General features: G+C 43.5%; 5 non-coding genes across 5 annotated transcripts; all 5 read left to right on the forward strand.

Annotated features, from left to right (window-relative positions):
* Positions 1-2,179: 2,179 nt before the first annotated feature.
* trnar-ucu (transfer RNA arginine (anticodon UCU)) lies at positions 2,180-2,269 on the forward strand. The gene is given in 2 exon segments: positions 2,180-2,216; positions 2,234-2,269. It is a non-coding gene; the product is annotated as a tRNA-Arg (tRNA).
* Positions 2,270-7,251: 4,982 nt separating this feature from the next.
* Positions 7,252-7,325, forward strand: trnat-agu (transfer RNA threonine (anticodon AGU)). Its single transcript has one exon. It is a non-coding gene; the product is annotated as a tRNA-Thr (tRNA).
* A 4,481-nt stretch (positions 7,326-11,806) lies between these two features.
* trnar-ucu (transfer RNA arginine (anticodon UCU)) lies at positions 11,807-11,896 on the forward strand. The gene is given in 2 exon segments: positions 11,807-11,843; positions 11,861-11,896. It is a non-coding gene; the product is annotated as a tRNA-Arg (tRNA).
* A 4,986-nt stretch (positions 11,897-16,882) lies between these two features.
* On the forward strand, positions 16,883-16,956 carry trnat-agu (transfer RNA threonine (anticodon AGU)). Its single transcript has one exon. It is a non-coding gene; the product is annotated as a tRNA-Thr (tRNA).
* A 4,481-nt stretch (positions 16,957-21,437) lies between these two features.
* trnar-ucu (transfer RNA arginine (anticodon UCU)) lies at positions 21,438-21,527 on the forward strand. Its single transcript is given in 2 exon segments — positions 21,438-21,474; positions 21,492-21,527. It is a non-coding gene; the product is annotated as a tRNA-Arg (tRNA).
* Positions 21,528-27,605: the final 6,078 nt, after the last annotated feature.

Consider the following 27,605-nt stretch of genomic DNA (forward strand, 5'->3'; position numbering starts at 1 on the left):
TCATCAGAGGCAGACCGGAACATCTCCCAGTCCGCGTGATCAAAACAGTCCTGTAGCGTAGAGTTTGATTGGTCCGACCAGCACTGGATCGTTCTGAGAGTGGGTGCTTCCTGTTTCAGTTCCTGCCTGTAAGCGGGCAGAAGCAGAATGGAAGAGTGGTCCGATTTGCCAGATGGTGGGCGGGGGAGGGATTTGTAGCCAACCCGGAAGGGAGAGTAGCAATGGTCCAAAACCCGGTCCCCTCGTGTGTTGAAACTAATGTGCTGGTGGTATTTTGGTGCGACTGATTTGAAACTGGCTTTATTAAAGTCCCCGGCCACAATGAACGCGGCCTCAGGGTGCGCAGTTTCCTGCTCACTTATACTCCCATACAGTTCCTTGATTGCCTGGTCTGTGTCGGCTTGTGGCGGGATGTACACAGCTGTGATAATGACCGCTGTGAATTCCCTCAGTAGCCAGAATGGTCGACACAGAAGCATGAGAAATTCCAGATCGGGAGAGCAGAAAGACTTGATAGAATGTACGTTCCTCTGATCACTGAGTCTTGGGTGCAGTTCCAAGCAACATAGCAGTCATGACAGTGATGAGACATATACCAATCTACATAAACATCAGATTTACACAACCCAATTTAGAAAACTAATATACACATAATTGCTCCACAAAATATACAAAGAATAATATACAATGTGCAGTATACCATACACACAATATAGAATACACAGTATAAAATAAAAATAATATATATAATTGTGCAGTAAGGTTGTATAGTGTTGTATTGACATTCATGCTGTTGGTTGATAGTCAGTTGCCTGTGTGTTGTTAAGAGAAATATAATTATGACAGTCCAGTGTGAGATTGATAAAGTGCAGTGCAGATATATGTTGATCATGAGCGATCAAGAGTTCAGATTTCTGATTGCTTGGGGGAAGAAGCTGTCGTGAAGTCGGCTGGTGCAGGTCCTGATGCTGCGATACCGCCTGCCTGATGGTAGCAGTGAGAGCAGCCCATGGCTCGTGTGGCTGAAATCTCTGATGATCCTCCAAGCTTTTTTCACACACCGCCTGGTATAGATGTCCTGAGGGAGGGAAGCTCACCTCCGATGATGTGTCTGGCAGTTTGCACCACCCTTTGCAAGCTTTTGCGGTTGAGGGCAGTGCTGTTGCCTTACCAGACAGTGATGCAGCCAGTCAGGATGCTCTCTACAGTGCTGGTGTAGAACCGTGTGAGGATGTGGTGGTTCATTCCAAACTTCCTCAGACGTCTCAGGAAAAGAGGCGATTGTGAACCTTCTTCACAACGGCCTCAGTGTGGATGGACCATGTGAGTTCCTCAGTGATGTGGACACTGAGGAACTTGAAGCTGCTGACTCTCTCCACTGGTGCTCCATTGATGGTGATGGGGCTGTGTTCTCTGTCTTTTCTCATGAAGTCCACCACAAGCTCTGTGCGTTGGACTTCTAGTTTGCCAATTTGGCCATTCAAATGTTGTGGGTTCCAGTTGCAGCATTTGGCATTTTGCTGAGCACACTCGTCCAAAAAATGACAAGGCTATCTGACCACCAAAACTCTTTCCTCAAACAAATATTTTCATGCTGTCAATAGCATGGCCTATTCCTTTATCCGATGACCTCTCTTCTGGATATTTTGCTCCTCGGAGTCACCCTCCCATGGAGACTTTGCAAAGGAAGGTGCTGTGGTTTAGTTGGTTAAAGTGTCTTGTAAACAGGAGATCCTGGATTCAACTCCCGCCAGTGCTTTTGTAGTGTGTTGTGCACCTCGGGAACTTAGACATTTAGAAATTTGTGCTTTTCTAAAAGCCAATAGAAAAAGGTTACTCAAGTAAATTTGCTGCAGTGATCAAGGGTACAAGCCAATCCTGTTCACAGATCTTTCCTTGGCTATGTTTTAATGACACTCAGACATGCTAACACACTTTTTCAACAGGGTACTGTGTCTTAGCTCGTCAAGGTATCTTTCTTATAAACAGGAGATCCTGGTTTTAAATCTTAGCAGTGCTTATCTGGCAGTGACTGTGCTGTCTGGCCCCTCCTGAGGACAAGAGTTCCTGACATCTCCTTTTGAAAGTGCGTTCAGTTCTTAATTCTTGGGAAGTTGATTTTCTTACCACAAAGACTGTAATCTCAGAGTGTTGGAGACACAAGACAGTGACTAATGTGGGCTCTGTGGCGCAATGGATAGCGCATTGGACTTCTAGATTGCAGAACGTGGCCATTCAAAGGTTGTGGGTTCAAGTCCCACCAGAGTCATTACCTTTGTCATATTGCTAAGCACACTTGGCCAATGAACAAATCTATCTGACCACCAAAACTCTTTTCTCAAACAAACACTTTAATGCTCTCAATAGCATGGCCTATTACTTGATCCTTTCACCTCTTTTTTGCTCCTCTGAGTCATCCTTCCATGCAATATCTGCAGATGGTGGTGCTGTGGCTCACTTGGTTAAAGTGGCTGCCTTGTAAACAGGAGATCCTGGGTTCAAATCCCAGCTGTTCCTTTGCAGTGTGATCTGCACTTCATCAATCTGTATGTATGTTGAAATGTGTGTTTTTCTAAGATCAGTTAGTAATCGATTACCAGGTTCAAAATGCTGCAATGATCAAGGCCAAATGTAAGTCCTGTTCACAAATCTTTCATTGGCTGCATTCTAAGGCTACTTTGACATGATAACACTCTTTTACAACAGTTTTCTGTGGCTAAGCTGGTCAAGGCACATGTTTTGTTCATAGCAGATGCTGGTTTCAAATCTTAGAAGTGCTTATATGGCAGTGACTGTGCTCTCTGGCCTTTCCTGAGGACAGAAGGTCCTGACAGTGCATTTTGAAACGGCAATCTATTCTACAGAGATTCAGGGAAGGTGATTTCTTTTTCACAGAGTGTGTAAACTCACAGTTTTAGAGACACAAAGAAGGTCTTTGGGTGGGGTCTCTGGTGCAATGGATAGAGCATCAAATCAAATCAATCAAATGACTTTATTGTCACTCAACCATATACACAAGCGCAACAGTGGGTGAAAGTCTTGGGTGCAGTTCCAAGCAACATAGCAGTCATGACAGTGATGAAACATATACCAATCTACATAAACATCAGAGTTACACAACACAATTTACAAAACTAATATACACATAGTTGCTCAACAAAATATACAAATAATAATATACAATGTGCAGTATACATTTACATTACATTTGCATTTATTCATTTGGCAGACGCTTTTATCCAAAGTGACTTACAAAAGAGGAAAACATAAGCGAATCATCTTAAGGAGACAGTGGTATGAAAAGTGCCGTATTACAAAGTTTCCCTAGCATCAGAATAGCATTCAAAACAGAATAAAGTGCAACACGAATTATTATTATTATTTTTTTAAATGACTCGTTAAGTGCTCATGGAAAAGATGTGTTTTTAGTCATTTTTTGAAGACGGAGAGTGAGTCAGCTTCATGGATGGAGTTGGGAAGGTCGTTCCACCAACGTGGTATGATGAAGCTGAAAGTCCGGGAAAGTGTTTTGGTGCCTCTTTGTGTTGGTACAACAAGGCGACGTTCCTTAGCCGACCGCAGGCTTCTAGTGGGCGCGTAGCTCTGCATAAATGATTTTAGGTATGCTGGAGCAGACCCAGTGACTCTTCTGTATGCCAGCATCAGATCCTTGAATTTGATACATGCATCAACCAGTAACCAGTGGAGAGAGACAAGGAGTGGTGCAACATGTGCTCTCTTTGGTTCATTAAAGACCAGATGTGCTGCTGCATTCTGGATCATTTGCAGGGGTCTAATTGCACATGCAGGGAGGCCTGCAATGAGAGCGTTACAGTAGTCCAGTCTAGTTATGACAAGTGACTGGACAAGCAGTTGTGTGGTGTGTTCAGAGAGGAAGGGTCTTATCTTCCTGATATTGTAGAGTGTAAATCTACATGATCTTGAGGTCTTTGAGATGTGGTCTGTGAAATTTAGTCTGCTGTCAATGGTTACCCCTAGATTTCTTACTGATTTGGAAGGCGTTACTCTAGTTGCACCCAGCTGCATGGTGATGTTGTGTTCAACAGCAGGGTTGGCTGGAAAGACAAGGAGTTCAGTCTTGGCTGGGTTGAGTTGCAGGTGGTGCTGCTTCATCCAGGCCGAGATGTCTGCCAGGCAGGCAGAAATTCGAGCAGTCACTGTGGTGTCGTTGGGCTGGAAAGGCAAGTAGATTTGCGTGTCATCAGCGTAGCAGTGGTAAGAGAAACCATGTGGCTGAATGATGGGTCCCAGTGATGTTGTGTATATAGAGAAGAGAAGTGGCCCAAGCACTGATCCCTGAGGTACCCCAGTACGTAGCTGATGAGGCTTGGATACCTCACCTCTCCGGGCTACCTTGAAGGACCTACCTGAAAGATAGGACTTAAACCAGTCAAGCAGTCGTGTATACCATACACACAATATAGAATACACAGTATACAATCAAAATAATACATATAAATGTGCAGTAAAGTTGTATAGTGTTGTATTGACATTCATGCTGTTGGTTGATAGTCAGTTGCCTGTGTGTTGTTAAGAGAAATATAATTATGACAGTCCAGTGTGAGACTGATAAAGTTCAGTGCTGATATATGTTGATCATGAGCGATCAAGAGTTCAAAATTCTGATTGCTTGGGGGAAGAAGCTGTCGTGAAGTCGGCTGGTGCAGGTCCTGATGCTGCGATACCGCCTGCCTGATGGTAGCAGTGAGAGCAGCCCATGGCTTGTGTGGCTGGAGTCTCTGATGATCCTCCAAGCTTTTTCACACACCGCCTGGTATAGATGTCCTGAGGGAGGGAAGCTCACCTCCGATGATGTGTCTGGCAGTTCGAACCACCCTTTGCAAGGCTTTACGGTTGAGGTCGGTGCTGTTGCCTTACCAGGCAGTGATGCAGCCAGTCAGGATGCTCTCTACAGTGCTGGTGTAGAACCGTGTGAAGATGTGGTGGTTCATTCCAAAAGTTGCGCCTCATGTATTCAGATAGAAGACAAAGGCAGGCCTAACACAGTCGTAAAAACCTAACTCAAGCCCCCACATTCCAAGTCGTAAATTATACTGATAAAAATTGCGCCAAAATCAAACAAAGGGAGTCCAAAACAGACTACAAATCCCATGAAGCTTTGCTCACTAAAGGATCGAACTCTCAACTCCTATTGGATGAGGCACACAACAGAAAGTCCCTCAAACATGACATCATCAGTAGTTGAAATACCTCTGAAATGCTTCCGGGATTTGCTTCCAGCAACTTTATTTGCAATGTGTAGACGCAGCTCATTGCTGCTCTCAGGTGCAACCTCGTGGCACAAGGACGAATTGAAACTTTGGCCATACAATCTCCATCTCGCTGGACGAGTTGAGATTACTCTGTGTTCAACCGAACACTCTAACGGATCCGAAGGAGACCGCCGAGCAATGCGCAACTTCATTCGTTTGCCTGCAGAAGTGAAGAGATTAAAGATTTCTCTTCCATCTTCAATCAAGTCGACATTTCTGAGTTCTCCACCAGCCCGCCGAGAATCAACAGCCGTGCCCGCCAACAGAGCGAGGAAACGGCCTCCCGTCATCACCCGAGCCTCAAGGAACCGGGTCGGAATTAAAGGACGGATGAACACACATTCTGTCCTCATGCGATTCAAGTAAGAGGTTTACGTCTGGGCAGAGATAGAATATTATAGTGTGTTATTCTTGTGTTTCAAGGTTTTTGCTTGTACAGTTTACGGACCGCCATGTCCGCTCATTATTGATACTCAGGTTATTAATTATCACAAATTTGTTTTGCTGTATTGTGGTCCAACCAAATTGGACTGTTGTGCATTTTCGCCATCGTGGGTGAAACCGGCAAACTGAGTTATCCATTAAAGAGTCAAAGAACACGGGACTTTTACGAGCCATCCACCGCGTCTCTGAGCGATAAACTGACAGCTGCTTTCTCTCCCACGATTGAGAAATCGGCTTGAGGGCTGTCACTTTATTCTCTCTCTCTCTCTCTCTCTCTCTCTCTCTCTCGTACTAACCACACACACACACACACCTAATGTGTTATAGGATTATTTTTATTTCCATATTTAATCATATCACTGTTTAGTTTGTAGTTGTAAGTCGGAAGTTTATTGACTGCATTGTATTAATTATTAACTGATATTACTGCGTAAATAAACTTTGTTTATATTGCAAAGATAAGTGTTTTGGTTTGTTTTGCATACACCTGTGTCATGCTGACGGAATGTCAGTGCTTGGATTCAAGCCTTCATTCATTGTTTTTTCCCCGAAAATCGATATTCTTCGGATGTCGATTTTCCTGAGAAAACAATCTAATATTGAGACTGTTTTACTATCTGGTTATTAGCCCCTGATTCCAGGGTGGTGCCCCGTCAATGTTAATCCTTATTAATTTTCTATTGATTTTTGATAATTGATAATTATCTTTGATGATTGTTGAATTTGAATGATCAATAAGCTAGTGTTAATTTTAATTAATGTTTCATCAATGTTAACAATTAACGATTATCTTTGATAATTGTTGATTTAAAGGATTAAAAAAAAGCTAACGTTCATTCTCATCAATGTTCTATTGATTTTAATGATTAATAATTATCTTTGATAATTATTAATTATTGCTAATAACCAAACTTGCTCCTAAACGTAGCACACTACATTTACTGGAGCCCCATATGAGGTTTTAATGAGTTAGATTCAATTAATTAATTTAAATATTAATTAATAACTAAAGAAATAATTATTAATTATTTCTGATAGTAACACTGACCTAAACAACCAGTAAAGCCCTACACAAACTTCCTCAGCCGTCTCAAGAAAAGAGGTGCTTGTGAACACTCTTCACAACGGCCTCAGTGTGGACGGACCATGTGAGTTCCTCAGTGATGTGGACACCGAGGAACTTGAAGCTGCTGACTCTCTCCACTGGTGCTCGATTAATGGTGATGGGGCTGTGTTCTCTGTCTTTTCTTATGAAGTCCACCACAAGCTCCTTGCGTTGGACTTCTAGTTTGCCAAATTTGGCCATTAAATGTTGTGGGTTCCAGTTGCAGCATTTGTCATTTTGTTGAGCACACTTGGCCAAAAAGGACAAGGCTATCTGACCACCAAAACTCTTTTCTCAAACAAATACATTCATGCTGTCAATAGCATGGCTTATTCCTTGATCCGATGACCTCTCTTCTGGATATTTTGCTCCTCGGAGTCACCCTCCCATGGAGACTTTGCTGAGGGTGGTGCTGTGGCTTAGTTGGTTAAAGCGCCTGTCTAGTAAACAGGAGATCCTGGGTTCAAATCCCAGCAGTGCCTTTGTAGTGTGTTGTGCATCTCAGAAACTTCCAATCACTTTTGTTGTCACACAGCCATATACACAAGTGCAATGGTGTGTGAAATTCTTGGGTGCAGTGCCGATCAACATAGCAGTTGTGACAGTGATGAGACATGTACCAATTTACAATAACATCAAATTAACACAGCACAATTTAAAGTCTAATATACACATAATTACACACAACAATATACAAATAATAACATACACTGTACAGTATACAATACACACAATATAAACACACATTATTCAATAAAAATAAAAAAATAAAAAGTTATATAGTAGTATATATAGAATGTACAGTATGTTGTATTGTACTGTATTGACATTCAGGCTGTCGGTTGATAGTAGGTTGTTAAGAGAGAATATAATATAATAATAATATAATATAATTTATGACAGTCCGGTGTGAGATATAAGAGTAATAAAGTGCAGTGCTGATGTATTTTGATCGTGGGAGATCAAGAGTCTGATTGCTTGGGGGAAGAAGCTATCATGGAGTCGGCTGGTGCAGGTCCTGATGCTGCGATACCACCTGTCTGATGGTAGCAGTGAGAACAGCCCATGGCTCGGGTGGCTGGAGTCTCTGATGATCCTCCGAGCTTTTTTCACACACCGCCTTGTATATATTTCCTGGAGGGAGGGAAGCTCACCTCCGATGATGTGTCTGGCAGTTCGCACCACCCTTTGCAGTGCTTTGCGGTTGTGGGCTGTGCTATTGCCGTACCAGGCGGAGATGCAGCCAGTCAGGATTCTCTCTACAGGTGCAGGTGTAGAACCGTGTGAGGATGTGGCGGTTCATTCCAAACTTCCTCAGCCGTCTCAGGAAGAAGAGGTGCTGATGAGCCTTCTTCACAACGACTTCAGAGTGGATGGACCATGTGAGTTCCTCAGTGATGTGGACACCCAGGAACTTGAAGTTGCTGACTCTCTCCACTGGTGCTCCATTGATGGTGATGGGACTGTGTTCTCTGTCTTTTCTTTTGAAGTCCACCACAAGCTCCTTTGTCTTACTGACGTTGAGGGAGAGGTTGTGCTCTTGACACCAGTGTGTCAGAGTGTGCACCTCCTCTCTGTAGGCTGTTTCATCATTGTCAGTGATCAGACCTACCACCGTCGTATCATCAGCAAACTTAATGATGGCATTGGAGCTATGTGTTGCCACACAGTCATGTGTGTACAAGGAATACAGTAGTGGGCTGAGAACACAGCCCTGCGGGGCTCCAGTGTTGAGGGTCAGTGATGAGGAGATGGTGCTGCCTATTCTAACCACATGGCGTCTGCTTGACAGGAAGTCCAGGATCCAGCTGCACAGCGAGCTGTTTAAGCCCAGAGCCTGGAGTTTCTCATCTAGCTTGGAGGGCACTATGGTGTTGAATGCTGAGATGTAGTCTACAAACAGCATTCTCACATAAGTGTTCTTTTTTTCCAGGTGGGAGAGAGCAGTGTGTAGTGTAGATGCAATGACATCATCAGTGGAGCGGTTGTTGTGGTAAGCAAACTGCAATGGGTCTAGAGAGAGAGAGGCAGCACAGAGCAGATGTAATCTCTGATTAGTCTCTCAAAGCATTTGCTGATGATGGGGGTCAGAGCAACAGGACGCCAGTCATTTAAGCAAGTTATTTTTGATTGCTTTGGAACAGGCACAATGGTGGATGTTTTAAAGCATGTGGGGACTACAGACAAAGAGAGGGAAAAGTTGAAAATGTCTGTAAAAACACCAGCCAGCTGGTTCGCGCACGCTCTGATGACGTGGCCCGGAATGCCATCTGGGCCCGCGGCTTTGTGGATATTCACCCGTCGGAAGGATCGGGTTACATCCGCTACAGAGACAGAGAGTGAACTAACCTCTGTAGCTTCGGCCGTGAGAGCTCTCTCCACGAGGGCGGTGTTATTTCCCTCAAAACGAGCATAAAAAGTATTTAGCTCATCCGGGAGAGAGGCAGCGGTGTTCATGGCGGAGTTTTTATTCCCTTTAAAGTCCGTGATGATGTTAATTCCCTGCCACATGCTTCTAGAGTTGGTGGTGTTAAACTGTCTTTCAGTCTTGTTCCTGTACTGGTGTTTTGCTGTTCTGATTTTTGGAGGGTATAACCGGCTTGTTTATTCTCCTCCACGTTCCCGGAATTGAAAGCGGAGGTCCGCACATTAAGTTCCGCGCGAACATCGCTATTTATCCATGGCTTCTGGTTCGGATAGATCCGTGTTGTTCTGGTCGGAACTACGTCCTCCACGCACTTTTTGATGAAACACATTTAGCTATCAGTGTAAAGCTCGATGTCGTCATCAGAGGCAGACCGGAACATCTCCCAGTCCGCGTGATCAAAACAGTCCTGTAGCGTAGAGTTTGATTGGTCCGACCAGCACTGGATCGTTCTGAGAGTGGGTGCTTCCTGTTTCAGTTCCTGCCTGTAAGCGGGCAGAAGCAGAATGGAAGAGTGGTCCGATTTGCCAGATGGTGGGCGGGGGAGGGATTTGTAGCCAACCCGGAAGGGAGAGTAGCAATGGTCCAAAACCCGGTCCCCTCGTGTGTTGAAACTAATGTGCTGGTGGTATTTTGGTGCGACTGATTTGAAACTGGCTTTATTAAAGTCCCCGGCCACAATGAACGCGGCCTCAGGGTGCGCAGTTTCCTGCTCACTTATACTCCCATACAGTTCCTTGATTGCCTGGTCTGTGTCGGCTTGTGGCGGGATGTACACAGCTGTGATAATGACCGCTGTGAATTCCCTCAGTAGCCAGAATGGTCGACACAGAAGCATGAGAAATTCCAGATCGGGAGAGCAGAAAGACTTGATAGAATGTACGTTCCTCTGATCACTGAGTCTTGGGTGCAGTTCCAAGCAACATAGCAGTCATGACAGTGATGAGACATATACCAATCTACATAAACATCAGATTTACACAACCCAATTTAGAAAACTAATATACACATAATTGCTCCACAAAATATACAAAGAATAATATACAATGTGCAGTATACCATACACACAATATAGAATACACAGTATAAAATAAAAATAATATATATAATTGTGCAGTAAGGTTGTATAGTGTTGTATTGACATTCATGCTGTTGGTTGATAGTCAGTTGCCTGTGTGTTGTTAAGAGAAATATAATTATGACAGTCCAGTGTGAGATTGATAAAGTGCAGTGCAGATATATGTTGATCATGAGCGATCAAGAGTTCAGATTTCTGATTGCTTGGGGGAAGAAGCTGTCGTGAAGTCGGCTGGTGCAGGTCCTGATGCTGCGATACCGCCTGCCTGATGGTAGCAGTGAGAGCAGCCCATGGCTCGTGTGGCTGAAATCTCTGATGATCCTCCAAGCTTTTTTCACACACCGCCTGGTATAGATGTCCTGAGGGAGGGAAGCTCACCTCCGATGATGTGTCTGGCAGTTTGCACCACCCTTTGCAAGCTTTTGCGGTTGAGGGCAGTGCTGTTGCCTTACCAGACAGTGATGCAGCCAGTCAGGATGCTCTCTACAGTGCTGGTGTAGAACCGTGTGAGGATGTGGTGGTTCATTCCAAACTTCCTCAGACGTCTCAGGAAAAGAGGCGATTGTGAACCTTCTTCACAACGGCCTCAGTGTGGATGGACCATGTGAGTTCCTCAGTGATGTGGACACTGAGGAACTTGAAGCTGCTGACTCTCTCCACTGGTGCTCCATTGATGGTGATGGGGCTGTGTTCTCTGTCTTTTCTCATGAAGTCCACCACAAGCTCCGTGCGTTGGACTTCTAGTTTGCCAATTTGGCCATTCAAATGTTGTGGGTTCCAGTTGCAGCATTTGGCATTTTGCTGAGCACACTCGTCCAAAAAATGACAAGGCTATCTGACCACCAAAACTCTTTCCTCAAACAAATATTTTCATGCTGTCAATAGCATGGCCTATTCCTTGATCCGATGACCTCTCTTCTGGATATTTTGCTCCTCGGAGTCACCCTCCCATGGAGACTTTGCAAAGGAAGGTGCTGTGGTTTAGTTGGTTAAAGTGTCTTGTAAACAGGAGATCCTGGATTCAACTCCCGCCAGTGCTTTTGTAGTGTGTTGTGCACCTCGGGAACTTAGACATTTAGAAATTTGTGCTTTTCTAAAAGCCAATAGAAAAAGGTTACTCAAGTAAATTTGCTGCAGTGATCAAGGGTACAAGCCAATCCTGTTCACAGATCTTTCCTTGGCTATGTTTTAATGACACTCAGACATGCTAACACACTTTTTCAACAGGGTACTGTGTCTTAGCTCGTCAAGGTATCTTTCTTATAAACAGGAGATCCTGGTTTTAAATCTTAGCAGTGCTTATCTGGCAGTGACTGTGCTGTCTGGCCCCTCCTGAGGACAAGAGTTCCTGACATCTCCTTTTGAAAGTGCGTTCAGTTCTTAATTCTTGGGAAGTTGATTTTCTTACCACAAAGACTGTAATCTCAGAGTGTTGGAGACACAAGACAGTGACTAATGTGGGCTCTGTGGCGCAATGGATAGCGCATTGGACTTCTAGATTGCAGAACGTGGCCATTCAAAGGTTGTGGGTTCAAGTCCCACCAGAGTCATTACCTTTGTCATATTGCTAAGCACACTTGGCCAATGAACAAATCTATCTGACCACCAAAACTCTTTTCTCAAACAAACACTTTAATGCTCTCAATAGCATGGCCTATTACTTGATCCTTTCACCTCTTTTTTGCTCCTCTGAGTCATCCTTCCATGCAATATCTGCAGATGGTGGTGCTGTGGCTCACTTGGTTAAAGTGGCTGCCTTGTAAACAGGAGATCCTGGGTTCAAATCCCAGCTGTTCCTTTGCAGTGTGATCTGCACTTCATCAATCTGTATGTATGTTGAAATGTGTGTTTTTCTAAGATCAGTTAGTAATCGATTACCAGGTTCAAAATGCTGCAATGATCAAGGCCAAATGTAAGTCCTGTTCACAAATCTTTCATTGGCTGCATTCTAAGGCTACTTTGACATGATAACACTCTTTTACAACAGTTTTCTGTGGCTAAGCTGGTCAAGGCACATGTTTTGTTCATAGCAGATGCTGGTTTCAAATCTTAGAAGTGCTTATATGGCAGTGACTGTGCTCTCTGGCCTTTCCTGAGGACAGAAGGTCCTGACAGTGCATTTTGAAACGGCAATCTATTCTACAGAGATTCAGGGAAGGTGATTTCTTTTTCACAGAGTGTGTAAACTCACAGTTTTAGAGACACAAAGAAGGTCTTTGGGTGGGGTCTCTGGTGCAATGGATAGAGCATCAAATCAAATCAATCAAATGACTTTATTGTCACTCAACCATATACACAAGCGCAACAGTGGGTGAAAGTCTTGGGTGCAGTTCCAAGCAACATAGCAGTCATGACAGTGATGAAACATATACCAATCTACATAAACATCAGAGTTACACAACACAATTTACAAAACTAATATACACATAGTTGCTCAACAAAATATACAAATAATAATATACAATGTGCAGTATACATTTACATTACATTTGCATTTATTCATTTGGCAGACGCTTTTATCCAAAGTGACTTACAAAAGAGGAAAACATAAGCGAATCATCTTAAGGAGACAGTGGTATGAAAAGTGCCGTATTACAAAGTTTCCCTAGCATCAGAATAGCATTCAAAACAGAATAAAGTGCAACACGAATTATTATTATTATTTTTTTAAATGACTCGTTAAGTGCTCATGGAAAAGATGTGTTTTTAGTCATTTTTTGAAGACGGAGAGTGAGTCAGCTTCATGGATGGAGTTGGGAAGGTCGTTCCACCAACGTGGTATGATGAAGCTGAAAGTCCGGGAAAGTGTTTTGGTGCCTCTTTGTGTTGGTACAACAAGGCGACGTTCCTTAGCCGACCGCAGGCTTCTAGTGGGCGCGTAGCTCTGCATAAATGATTTTAGGTATGCTGGAGCAGACCCAGTGACTTTTCTGTATGCCAGCATCAGATCCTTGAATTTGATACATGCATCAACCAGTAACCAGTGGAGAGAGACAAGGAGTGGTGCAACATGTGCTCTCTTTGGTTCATTAAAGACCAGATGTGCTGCTGCATTCTGGATCATTTGCAGGGGTCTAATTGCACATGCAGGGAGGCCTGCAATGAGAGCGTTACAGTAGTCCAGTCTAGTTATGACAAGTGACTGGACAAGCAGTTGTGTGGTGTGTTCAGAGAGGAAGGGTCTTATCTTCCTGATATTGTAGAGTGTAAATCTACATGATCTTGAGGTCTTTGAGATGTGGTCTGTGAAATTTAGTCTGCTGTCAATGGTTACCCCTAGATTTCTTACTGATTTGGAAGGCGTTACTCTAGTTGCACCCAGCTGCATGGTGATGTTGTGTTCAACAGCAGGGTTGGCTGGAAAGACAAGGAGTTCAGTCTTGGCTGGGTTGAGTTGCAGGTGGTGCTGCTTCATCCAGGCCGAGATGTCTGCCAGGCAGGCAGAAATTCGAGCAGTCACTGTGGTGTCGTTGGGCTGGAAAGGCAAGTAGATTTGCGTGTCATCAGCGTAGCAGTGGTAAGAGAAACCATGTGGCTGAATGATGGGTCCCAGTGATGTTGTGTATATAGAGAAGAGAAGTGGCCCAAGCACTGATCCCTGAGGTACCCCAGTACGTAGCTGATGAGGCTTGGATACCTCACCTCTCCGGGCTACCTTGAAGGACCTACCTGAAAGATAGGACTTAAACCAGTCAAGCAGTCGTGTATACCATACACACAATATAGAATACACAGTATACAATCAAAATAATACATATAAATGTGCAGTAAAGTTGTATAGTGTTGTATTGACATTCATGCTGTTGGTTGATAGTCAGTTGCCTGTGTGTTGTTAAGAGAAATATAATTATGACAGTCCAGTGTGAGACTGATAAAGTTCAGTGCTGATATATGTTGATCATGAGCGATCAAGAGTTCAAAATTCTGATTGCTTGGGGGAAGAAGCTGTCGTGAAGTCGGCTGGTGCAGGTCCTGATGCTGCGATACCGCCTGCCTGATGGTAGCAGTGAGAGCAGCCCATGGCTTGTGTGGCTGGAGTCTCTGATGATCCTCCAAGCTTTTTTCACACACCGCCTGGTATAGATGTCCTGAGGGAGGGAAGCTCACCTCCGATGATGTGTCTGGCAGTTCGAACCACCCTTTGCAAGGCTTTACGGTTGAGGTCGGTGCTGTTGCCTTACCAGGCAGTGATGCAGCCAGTCAGGATGCTCTCTACAGTGCTGGTGTAGAACCGTGTGAAGATGTGGTGGTTCATTCCAAAAGTTGCGCCTCATGTATTCAGATAGAAGACAAAGGCAGGCCTAACACAGTCGTAAAAACCTAACTCAAGCCCCCACATTCCAAGTCGTAAATTATACTGATAAAAATTGCGCCAAAATCAAACAAAGGGAGTCCAAAACAGACTACAAATCCCATGAAGCTTTGCTCACTAAAGGATCGAACTCTCAACTCCTATTGGATGAGGCACACAACAGAAAGTCCCTCAAACATGACATCATCAGTAGTTGAAATACCTCTGAAATGCTTCCGGGATTTGCTTCCAGCAACTTTATTTGCAATGTGTAGACGCAGCTCATTGCTGCTCTCAGGTGCAACCTCGTGGCACAAGGACGAATTGAAACTTTGGCCATACAATCTCCATCTCGCTGGACGAGTTGAGATTACTCTGTGTTCAACCGAACACTCTAACGGATCCGAAGGAGACCGCCGAGCAATGCGCAACTTCATTCGTTTGCCTGCAGAAGTGAAGAGATTAAAGATTTCTCTTCCATCTTCAATCAAGTCGACATTTCTGAGTTCTCCACCAGCCCGCCGAGAATCAACAGCCGTGCCCGCCAACAGAGCGAGGAAACGGCCTCCCGTCATCACCCGAGCCTCAAGGAACCGGGTCGGAATTAAAGGACGGATGAACACACATTCTGTCCTCATGCGATTCAAGTAAGAGGTTTACGTCTGGGCAGAGATAGAATATTATAGTGTGTTATTCTTGTGTTTCAAGGTTTTTGCTTGTACAGTTTACGGACCGCCATGTCCGCTCATTATTGATACTCAGGTTATTAATTATCACAAATTTGTTTTGCTGTATTGTGGTCCAACCAAATTGGACTGTTGTGCATTTTCGCCATCGTGGGTGAAACCGGCAAACTGAGTTATCCATTAAAGAGTCAAAGAACACGGGACTTTTACGAGCCATCCACCGCGTCTCTGAGCGATAAACTGACAGCTGCTTTCTCTCCCACGATTGAGAAATCGGCTTGAGGGCTGTCACTTTATTCTCTCTCTCTCTCTCTCTCTCTCTCTCTCTCTCTCGTACTAACCACACACACACACACACCTAATGTGTTATAGGATTATTTTTATTTCCATATTTAATCATATCACTGTTTAGTTTGTAGTTGTAAGTCGGAAGTTTATTGACTGCATTGTATTAATTATTAACTGATATTACTGCATAAATAAACTTTGTTTATATTGCAAAGATAAGTGTTTTGGTTTGTTTTGCATACACCTGTGTCATGCTGACGGAATGTCAGTGCTTGGATTCAAGCCTTCATTCATTGTTTTTTTCCCCGAAAATCGATATTCTTCGGATGTCGATTTTCCTGAGAAAACAATCTAATATTGAGACTGTTTTACTATCTGGTTATTAGCCCCTGATTCCAGGGTGGTGCCCCGTCAATGTTAATCCTTATTAATTTTCTATTGATTTTTGATAATTGATAATTATCTTTGATGATTGTTGAATTTGAATGATCAATAAGCTAGTGTTAATTTTAATTAATGTTTCATCAATGTTAACAATTAACGATTATCTTTGATAATTGTTGATTTAAAGGATTAAAAAAAAGCTAACGTTCATTCTCATCAATGTTCTATTGATTTTAATGATTAATAATTATCTTTGATAATTATTAATTATTGCTAATAACCAAACTTGCTCCTAAACGTAGCACACTACATTTACTGGAGCCCCATATGAGGTTTTAATGAGTTAGATTCAATTAATTAATTTAAATATTAATTAATAACTAAAGAAATAATTATTAATTATTTCTGATAGTAACACTGACCTAAACAACCAGTAAAGCCCTACACAAACTTCCTCAGCCGTCTCAAGAAAAGAGGTGCTTGTGAACACTCTTCACAACGGCCTCAGTGTGGACGGACCATGTGAGTTCCTCAGTGATGTGGACACCGAGGAACTTGAAGCTGCTGACTCTCTCCACTGGTGCTCGATTAATGGTGATGGGGCTGTGTTCTCTGTCTTTTCTTATGAAGTCCACCACAAGCTCCTTGCGTTGGACTTCTAGTTTGCCAAATTTGGCCATTAAATGTTGTGGGTTCCAGTTGCAGCATTTGTCATTTTGTTGAGCACACTTGGCCAAAAAGGACAAGGCTATCTGACCACCAAAACTCTTTTCTCAAACAAATACATTCATGCTGTCAATAGCATGGCTTATTCCTTGATCCGATGACCTCTCTTCTGGATATTTTGCTCCTCGGAGTCACCCTCCCATGGAGACTTTGCTGAGGGTGGTGCTGTGGCTTAGTTGGTTAAAGCGCCTGTCTAGTAAACAGGAGATCCTGGGTTCAAATCCCAGCAGTGCCTTTGTAGTGTGTTGTGCATCTCAGAAACTTCCAATCACTTTTGTTGTCACACAGCCATATACACAAGTGCAATGGTGTGTGAAATTCTTGGGTGCAGTGCCGATCAACATAGCAGTTGTGACAGTGATGAGACATGTACCAATTTACAATAACATCAAATTAACACAGCACAATTTAAAGTCTAATATACACATAATTACACACAACAATATACAAATAATAACATACACTGTACAGTATACAATACACACAATATAAACACACATTATTCAATAAAAATAAAAAAATAAAAAGTTATATAGTAGTATATATAGAATGTACAGTATGTTGTATTGTACTGTATTGACATTCAGGCTGTCGGTTGATAGTAGGTTGTTAAGAGAGAATATAATATAATAATAATATAATATAATTTATGACAGTCCGGTGTGAGATATAAGAGTAATAAAGTGCAGTGCTGATGTATTTTGATCGTGGGAGATCAAGAGTCTGATTGCTTGGGGGAAGAAGCTATCATGGAGTCGGCTGGTGCGGGTACTGATGCTGCGATACCACCTGTCTGATGGTAGCAGTGAGAACAGCCCATGGCTCGGGTGGCTGGAGTCTCTGATGATCCTCCGAGCTTTTTTCACACACCGCCTTGTATATATTTCCTGGAGGGAGGGAAGCTCACCTCCGATGATGTGTCTGGCAGTTCGCACCACCCTTTGCAGTGCTTTGCGGTTGTGGGCTGTGCTATTGCCGTACCAGGCGGAGATGCAGCCAGTCAGGATTCTCTCTACAGGTGCAGGTGTAGAACCGTGTGAGGATGTGGCGGTTCATTCCAAACTTCCTCAGCCGTCTCAGGAAGAAGAGGTGCTGATGAGCCTTCTTCACAACGACTTCAGAGTGGATGGACCATGTGAGTTCCTCAGTGATGTGGACACCCAGGAACTTGAAGTTGCTGACTCTCTCCACTGGTGCTCCATTGATGGTGATGGGACTGTGTTCTCTGTCTTTTCTTTTGAAGTCCACCACAAGCTCCTTTGTCTTACTGACGTTGAGGGAGAGGTTGTGCTCTTGACACCAGTGTGTCAGAGTGTGCACCTCCTCTCTGTAGGCTGTTTCATCATTGTCAGTGATCAGACCTACCACCGTCGTATCATCAGCAAACTTAATGATGGCATTGGAGCTATGTGTTGCCACACAGTCATGTGTGTACAAGGAATACAGTAGTGGGCTGAGAACACAGCCCTGCGGGGCTCCAGTGTTGAGGGTCAGTGATGAGGAGATGGTGCTGCCTATTCTAACCACATGGCGTCTGCTTGACAGGAAGTCCAGGATCCAGCTGCACAGCGAGCTGTTTAAGCCCAGAGCCTGGAGTTTCTCATCTAGCTTGGAGGGCACTATGGTGTTGAATGCTGAGATGTAGTCTACAAACAGCATTCTCACATAAGTGTTCTTTTTTTCCAGGTGGGAGAGAGCAGTGTGTAGTGTAGATGCAATGACATCATCAGTGGAGCGGTTGTTGTGGTAAGCAAACTGCAATGGGTCTAGAGAGAGAGAGGCAGCACAGAGCAGATGTAATCTCTGATTAGTCTCTCAAAGCATTTGCTGATGATGGGGGTCAGAGCAACAGGACGCCAGTCATTTAAGCAAGTTATTTTTGATTGCTTTGGAACAGGCACAATGGTGGATGTTTTAAAGCATGTGGGGACTACAGACAAAGAGAGGGAAAAGTTGAAAATGTCTGTAAAAACACCAGCCAGCTGGTTCGCGCACGCTCTGATGACGTGGCCCGGAATGCCATCTGGGCCCGCGGCTTTGTGGATATTCACCCGTCGGAAGGATCGGGTTACATCCGCTACAGAGACAGAGAGTGAACTAACCTCTGTAGCTTCGGCCGTGAGAGCTCTCTCCACGAGGGCGGTGTTATTTCCCTCAAAACGAGCATAAAAAGTATTTAGCTCATCCGGGAGAGAGGCAGCGGTGTTCATGGCGGAGTTTTTATTCCCTTTAAAGTCCGTGATGATGTTAATTCCCTGCCACATGCTTCTAGAGTTGGTGGTGTTAAACTGTCTTTCAGTCTTGTTCCTGTACTGGTGTTTTGCTGTTCTGATTTTTGGAGGGTATAACCGGCTTGTTTATTCTCCTCCACGTTCCCGGAATTGAAAGCGGAGGTCCGCACATTAAGTTCCGCGCGAACATCGCTATTTATCCATGGCTTCTGGTTCGGATAGATCCGTGTTGTTCTGGTCGGAACTACGTCCTCCACGCACTTTTTGATGAAACACATTTAGCTATCAGTGTAAAGCTCGATGTCGTCATCAGAGGCAGACCGGAACATCTCCCAGTCCGCGTGATCAAAACAGTCCTGTAGCGTAGAGTTTGATTGGTCCGACCAGCACTGGATCGTTCTGAGAGTGGGTGCTTCCTGTTTCAGTTCCTGCCTGTAAGCGGGCAGAAGCAGAATGGAAGAGTGGTCCGATTTGCCAGATGGTGGGCGGGGGAGGGATTTGTAGCCAACCCGGAAGGGAGAGTAGCAATGGTCCAAAACCCGGTCCCCTCGTGTGTTGAAACTAATGTGCTGGTGGTATTTTGGTGCGACTGATTTGAAACTGGCTTTATTAAAGTCCCCGGCCACAATGAACGTGGCCTCAGGGTGCGCAGTTTCCTGCTCACTTATACTCCCATACAGTTCCTTGATTGCCTGGTCTGTGTCGGCTTGTGGCGGGATGTACACAGCTGTGATAATGACCGCTGTGAATTCCCTCAGTAGCCAGAATGGTCGACACAGAAGCATGAGAAATTCCAGATCGGGAGAGCAGAAAGACTTGATAGAATGTACGTTCCTCTGATCACTGAGTCTTGGGTGCAGTTCCAAGCAACATAGCAGTCATGACAGTGATGAGACATATACCAATCTACATAAACATCAGATTTACACAACCCAATTTAGAAAACTAATATACACATAATTGCTCCACAAAATATACAAAGAATAATATACAATGTGCAGTATACCATACACACAATATAGAATACACAGTATAAAATAAAAATAATATATATAATTGTGCAGTAAGGTTGTATAGTGTTGTATTGACATTCATGCTGTTGGTTGATAGTCAGTTGCCTGTGTGTTGTTAAGAGAAATATAATTATGACAGTCCAGTGTGAGATTGATAAAGTGCAGTGCAGATATATGTTGATCATGAGCGATCAAGAGTTCAGATTTCTGATTGCTTGGGGGAAGAAGCTGTCGTGAAGTCGGCTGGTGCAGGTCCTGATGCTGCGATACCGCCTGCCTGAGGGTAGCAGTGAGAGCAGCCCATGGCTCGTGTGGCTGAAATCTCTGATGATCCTCCAAGCTTTTTTCACACACCGCCTGGTATAGATGTCCTGAGGGAGGGAAGCTCACCTCCGATGATGTGTCTGGCAGTTTGCACCACCCTTTGCAAGCTTTTGCGGTTGAGGGCAGTGCTGTTGCCTTACCAGACAGTGATGCAGCCAGTCAGGATGCTCTCTACAGTGCTGGTGTAGAACCGTGTGAGGATGTGGTGGTTCATTCCAAACTTCCTCAGACGTCTCAGGAAAAGAGGCGATTGTGAACCTTCTTCACAACGGCCTCAGTGTGGATGGACCATGTGAGTTCCTCAGTGATGTGGACACTGAGGAACTTGAAGCTGCTGACTCTCTCCACTGGTGCTCCATTGATGGTGATGGGGCTGTGTTCTCTGTCTTTTCTCATGAAGTCCACCACAAGCTCCGTGCGTTGGACTTCTAGTTTGCCAATTTGGCCATTCAAATGTTGTGGGTTCCAGTTGCAGCATTTGGCATTTTGCTGAGCACACTCGTCCAAAAAATGACAAGGCTATCTGACCACCAAAACTCTTTTCTCAAACAAATATTTTCATGCTGTCAATAGCATGGCCTATTCCTTGATCCGATGACCTCTCTTCTGGATATTTTGCTCCTCGGAGTCACCCTCCCATGGAGACTTTGCAAAGGAAGGTGCTGTGGTTTAGTTGGTTAAAGTGTCTTGTAAACAGGAGATCCTGGATTCAACTCCCGCCAGTGCTTTTGTAGTGTGTTGTGCACCTCGGGAACTTAGACATTTAGAAATTTGTGCTTTTCTAAAAGCCAATAGAAAAAGGTTACTCAAGTAAATTTGCTGCAGTGATCAAGGGTACAAGCCAATCCTGTTCACAGATCTTTCCTTGGCTATGTTTTAATGACACTCAGACATGCTAACACACTTTTTCAACAGGGTACTGTGTCTTAGCTCGTCAAGGTATCTTTCTTATAAACAGGAGATCCTGGTTTTAAATCTTAGCAGTGCTTATCTGGCAGTGACTGTGCTGTCTGGCCCCTCCTGAGGACAAGAGTTCCTGACATCTCCTTTTGAAAGTGCGTTCAGTTCTTAATTCTTGGGAAGTTGATTTTCTTACCACAAAGACTGTAATCTCAGAGTGTTGGAGACACAAGACAGTGACTAATGTGGGCTCTGTGGCGCAATGGATAGCGCATTGGACTTCTAGATTGCAGAACGTGGCCATTCAAAGGTTGTGGGTTCAAGTCCCACCAGAGTCATTACCTTTGTCATATTGCTAAGCACACTTGGCCAATGAACAAATCTATCTGACCACCAAAACTCTTTTCTCAAACAAACACTTTAATGCTCTCAATAGCATGGCCTATTACTTGATCCTTTCACCTCTTTTTTGCTCCTCTGAGTCATCCTTCCATGCAATATCTGCAGATGGTGGTGCTGTGGCTCACTTGGTTAAAGTGGCTGCCTTGTAAACAGGAGATCCTGGGTTCAAATCCCAGCTGTTCCTTTGCAGTGTGATCTGCACTTCATCAATCTGTATGTATGTTGAAATGTGTGTTTTTCTAAGATCAGTTAGTAATCGATTACCAGGTTCAAAATGCTGCAATGATCAAGGCCAAATGTAAGTCCTGTTCACAAATCTTTCATTGGCTGCATTCTAAGGCTACTTTGACATGATAACACTCTTTTACAACAGTTTTCTGTGGCTAAGCTGGTCAAGGCACATGTTTTGTTCATAGCAGATGCTGGTTTCAAATCTTAGAAGTGCTTATATGGCAGTGACTGTGCTCTCTGGCCTTTCCTGAGGACAGAAGGTCCTGACAGTGCATTTTGAAACGGCAATCTATTCTACAGAGATTCAGGGAAGGTGATTTCTTTTTCACAGAGTGTGTAAACTCACAGTTTTAGAGACACAAAGAAGGTCTTTGGGTGGGGTCTCTGGTGCAATGGATAGAGCATCAAATCAAATCAATCAAATGACTTTATTGTCACTCAACCATATACACAAGCGCAACAGTGGGTGAAAGTCTTGGGTGCAGTTCCAAGCAACATAGCAGTCATGACAGTGATGAAACATATACCAATCTACATAAACATCAGAGTTACACAACACAATTTACAAAACTAATATACACATAGTTGCTCAACAAAATATACAAATAATAATATACAATGTGCAGTATACATTTACATTACATTTGCATTTATTCATTTGGCAGACGCTTTTATCCAAAGTGACTTACAAAAGAGGAAAACATAAGCGAATCATCTTAAGGAGACAGTGGTATGAAAAGTGCCGTATTACAAAGTTTCCCTAGCATCAGAATAGCATTCAAAACAGAATAAAGTGCAACACGAATTATTATTATTATTTTTTTAAATGACTCGTTAAGTGCTCATGGAAAAGATGTGTTTTTAGTCATTTTTTGAAGACGGAGAGTGAGTCAGCTTCATGGATGGAGTTGGGAAGGTCGTTCCACCAACGTGGTATGATGAAGCTGAAAGTCCGGGAAAGTGTTTTGGTGCCTCTTTGTGTTGGTACAACAAGGCGACGTTCCTTAGCCGACCGCAGGCTTCTAGTGGGCGCGTAGCTCTGCATAAATGATTTTAGGTATGCTGGAGCAGACCCAGTGACTCTTCTGTATGCCAGCATCAGATCCTTGAATTTGATACATGCATCAACCAGTAACCAGTGGAGAGAGACAAGGAGTGGTGCAACATGTGCTCTCTTTGGTTCATTAAAGACCAGATGTGCTGCTGCATTCTGGATCATTTGCAGGGGTCTAATTGCACATGCAGGGAGGCCTGCAATGAGAGCGTTACAGTAGTCCAGTCTAGTTATGACAAGTGACTGGACAAGCAGTTGTGTGGTGTGTTCAGAGAGGAAGGGTCTTATCTTCCTGATATTGTAGAGTGTAAATCTACATGATCTTGAGGTCTTTGAGATGTGGTCTGTGAAATTTAGTCTGCTGTCAATGGTTACCCCTAGATTTCTTACTGATTTGGAAGGCGTTACTCTAGTTGCACCCAGCTGCATGGTGATGTTGTGTTCAACAGCAGGGTTGGCTGGAAAGACAAGGAGTTCAGTCTTGGCTGGGTTGAGTTGCAGGTGGTGCTGCTTCATCCAGGCCGAGATGTCTGCCAGGCAGGCAGAAATTCGAGCAGTCACTGTGGTGTCGTTGGGCTGGAAAGGCAAGTAGATTTGCGTGTCATCAGCGTAGCAGTGGTAAGAGAAACCATGTGGCTGAATGATGGGTCCCAGTGATGTTGTGTATATAGAGAAGAGAAGTGGCCCAAGCACTGATCCCTGAGGTACCCCAGTACGTAGCTGATGAGGCTTGGATACCTCACCTCTCCGGGCTACCTTGAAGGACCTACCTGAAAGATAGGACTTAAACCAGTCAAGCAGTCGTGTATACCATACACACAATATAGAATACACAGTATACAATCAAAATAATATATATAAATGTGCAGTAAAGTTGTATAGTGTTGTATTGACATTCATGCTGTTGGTTGATAGTCAGTTGCCTGTGTGTTGTTAAGAGAAATATAATTATGACAGTCCAGTGTGAGACTGATAAAGTTCAGTGCTGATATATGTTGATCATGAGCGATCAAGAGTTCAAAATTCTGATTGCTTGGGGGAAGAAGCTGTCGTGAAGTCGGCTGGTGCAGGTCCTGATGCTGCGATACCGCCTGCCTGATGGTAGCAGTGAGAGCAGCCCATGGCTTGTGTGGCTGGAGTCTCTGATGATCCTCCAAGCTTTTTTCACACACCGCCTGGTATAGATGTCCTGAGGGAGGGAAGCTCACCTCCGATGATGTGTCTGGCAGTTCGAACCACCCTTTGCAAGGCTTTATGGTTGAGGTCGGTGCTGTTGCCTTACCAGGCAGTGATGCAGCCAGTCAGGATGCTCTCTACAGTGCTGGTGTAGAACCGTGTGAAGATGTGGTGGTTCATTCCAAAAGTTGCGCCTCATGTATTCAGATAGAAGACAAAGGCAGGCCTAACACAGTCGTAAAAACCTAACTCAAGCCCCCACATTCCAAGTCGTAAATTATACTGATAAAAATTGCGCCAAAATCAAACAAAGGGAGTCCAAAACAGACTACAAATCCCATGAAGCTTTGCTCACTAAAGGATCGAACTCTCAACTCCTATTGGATGAGGCACACAACAGAAAGTCCCTCAAACATGACATCATCAGTAGTTGAAATACCTCTGAAATGCTTCCGGGATTTGCTTCCAGCAACTTTATTTGCAATGTGTAGACGCAGCTCATTGCTGCTCTCAGGTGCAACCTCGTGGCACAAGGACGAATTGAAACTTTGGCCATACAATCTCCATCTCGCTGGACGAGTTGAGATTACTCTGTGTTCAACCGAACACTCTAACGGATCCGAAGGAGACCGCCGAGCAATGCGCAACTTCATTCGTTTGCCTGCAGAAGTGAAGAGATTAAAGATTTCTCTTCCATCTTCAATCAAGTCGACATTTCTGAGTTCTCCACCAGCCCGCCGAGAATCAACAGCCGTGCCCGCCAACAGAGCGAGGAAACGGCCTCCCGTCATCACCCGAGCCTCAAGGAACCGGGTCGGAATTAAAGGACGGATGAACACACATTCTGTCCTCATGCGATTCAAGTAAGAGGTTTACGTCTGGGCAGAGACAGAATATTATAGTGTGTTATTCTTGTGTTTCAAGGTTTTTGCTTGTACAGTTTACGGACCGCCATGTCCGCTCATTATTGATACTCAGGTTATTAATTATCACAAATTTGTTTTGCTGTATTGTTGTCCAACCAAATTGGACTGTTGTGCATTTTCGCCATCGCGGGTGAAACCGGCAAACTGAGTTATCCATTAAAGAGTCAAAGAACGCGGGACTTTTACGAGCCATCCACCGCGTCTCTGAGCGATAAACTGACAGCTGCTTTCTCTCCCACGATTGAGAAATCGACTTTATGGCTGTCACTTTATTCTCTCTCTCTCTCTCGTACTAACCACACACACACACACACACCTAATGTGTTATAGGATTATTTTTATTTCCATAATCTAATCATATCACTGTTTAGTTTGTAGTTGTAAGTCGGAAGTTTATTGACTGCATTGTATTAATTATTAACTGATATTACTGCATAAATAAACTTTGTTTATATTACAAAGAGAAGTGTTTTGGTTTGATTTGCATACGCCTGTGTCATGCTGACGGGATGTCAGTGCTTGGATTCAAGCCTTCATTCATTGTTTTTTCCCCGAAAATTGATATTCTTCGGATGTCGATTTTCCTAAGAAAACAATCTAATATCTGGTTATTAGCCCCTGATTCCAGGGTGGTGCCCCGTCAATATTAATCCTTACTAATTTTCTATTGATTTTTGATAATTGATAATTATCTTTGATGATTGTTGAATTTGAATGATCAATAAGCTAGTGTTAATTTTAATTAATGTTTCATCAATGTTAACAATTAACGATTATCTTTGATAATTGTTGATTTAAAGGATTAAAAAAAGCTAACGTTCATTCTCATCAATGTTCTATTGATTTTAATAATTAATATTTATCTTTGATAATTATTAATTATTGCTAATAACCAAACTTGCTCCTAAACGTAGCACACTACATTTACTGGAGCCCCATATGAGGTTTTAATGAGTTAGATTCAATTAATTAATAAATTTAAATATTAATTAATAACTAAGCCACCCTCCCATGGAAACTTTGCTGATGGTGGTGCTGTGGCTTAGTTGGTTAAAGCACCTGTCTAGTAAACAGAATATCCTGGGTTCAAATCCCAGCAGTGCCTTTGTAGTGTGTTGTGCATCTCAGGAACTTCAAATTACTTTTATTGTCACACAGCCATATACACAAGTGCAATGGTGTGTGTAATTCTTGGGTGCAGTGCCGATCAACATAGCAGTTGTGACAGTGATGAGACATATACCAATTTACAATAACATCAAATTAACACAGCACAATTTAAAGTCTAATATACACATAATTACACACAACAATATACAAATAATAATATACACTGTACAGTATACAATACACACAATATAATAACACATTATTCAATAAAAAATAAAAAAAAGTATATTTAGTAGTATATATAGAATGTACAGTAGGTTGTATTGTACTGTATTGACATTCAGGCTGTCGGTTGATAGTAAGGTGTTAAGAGAGAGTATAATATAATAATTATATCATATAATTTATGACAGTCTGGTGTGAGATATAAGAGTAAGAGTAATAAAGTGCAGTGCTGATGTATTTTGATCATGGGAGATCAAGAGTTCAAAAGTCTGATTGCTTGGGGGAAGAAGCTATAATGGAGTCGGCTGGTGCGGGTCCTGATGCTGCGATACCGCCTGCCTGATGGTAGCAGTGAGAACAGCCCATGGCTCGGGTGGCTGGAGTCTCTGATGATTCTCCGAGCTTTTTTCACACACCGCCTTGTATATATTTCCTGGAGGGAGGGAAGCTCACCTCCGAAGATGTGTCTGGCAGTTCGCACCACCCTTTGCAAGGCTTTGCGGTTGAGGGCTGTGCTGTTGCTATACCAAGCAGTGATGCAGCCAGTTAGGATGCTCTCTACAGTGCTGGTGTAGAACCTTGTGAGGATGTTGTGGTTCATTCCAAACTTCCTCAGGCATCTCAGGAAGAAGAGGCGCTGGTGATCCTTCTTCATAACGGCCTCAGTGTGGATGGACCATGTGAGTTCCTCAGTGATGTGGACACCGAGGAATTTGAAGCTGTGGACTCTCTCCACCGGTGCTTCATTGATGGTGATGGGGCTGTGTTCTCTGTCTTTTCTCCTGAAGTCCACCACAAGCTCCATGCATAGGACTTCTTATTTGCCAAATTTGGCCATTCAAATGTTGTGGGTTCCAGGTACAGCATTTGTCATTTTGCTGATCACACTTGGCCAAAAAACTACAAGGCTATCTGACCACCAAAACTCTTTTCTAAAACAAACACTTTCATGCTGTCAATAGCATGGCCTATTCCTCCATCCTATGACCTCTCTTCTGGATGTTTTCTCCTCAGAGTCACCCTCTCATGAAGGCTTCACAGAGGAAGGTGCTGTGGCTCACTTGGTTAAAGTGCCTACCTAGTAAACAGGAGATCTTGGGTTTAAATCCCAGCAGTGCCTTTGCAGTTTGATGTGCATCCTCAAAGTACACATGTTGAAATATGCACTTCTAAAAGCTGTCAGCAGACTGTTGCCCAGTTAAAAATGATGCACTAATCATTGTTGTAAGTTAGTACCCTTCACAAATCTTTACTCCATTAAATTCAAAGGCTACTTTGACATGCTAACATTA

Source organism: Myxocyprinus asiaticus, unplaced genomic scaffold (assembly GCF_019703515.2).
Source record: "Myxocyprinus asiaticus isolate MX2 ecotype Aquarium Trade unplaced genomic scaffold, UBuf_Myxa_2 HiC_scaffold_65, whole genome shotgun sequence".
Taxonomy (NCBI): domain Eukaryota; kingdom Metazoa; phylum Chordata; class Actinopteri; order Cypriniformes; family Catostomidae; genus Myxocyprinus; species Myxocyprinus asiaticus.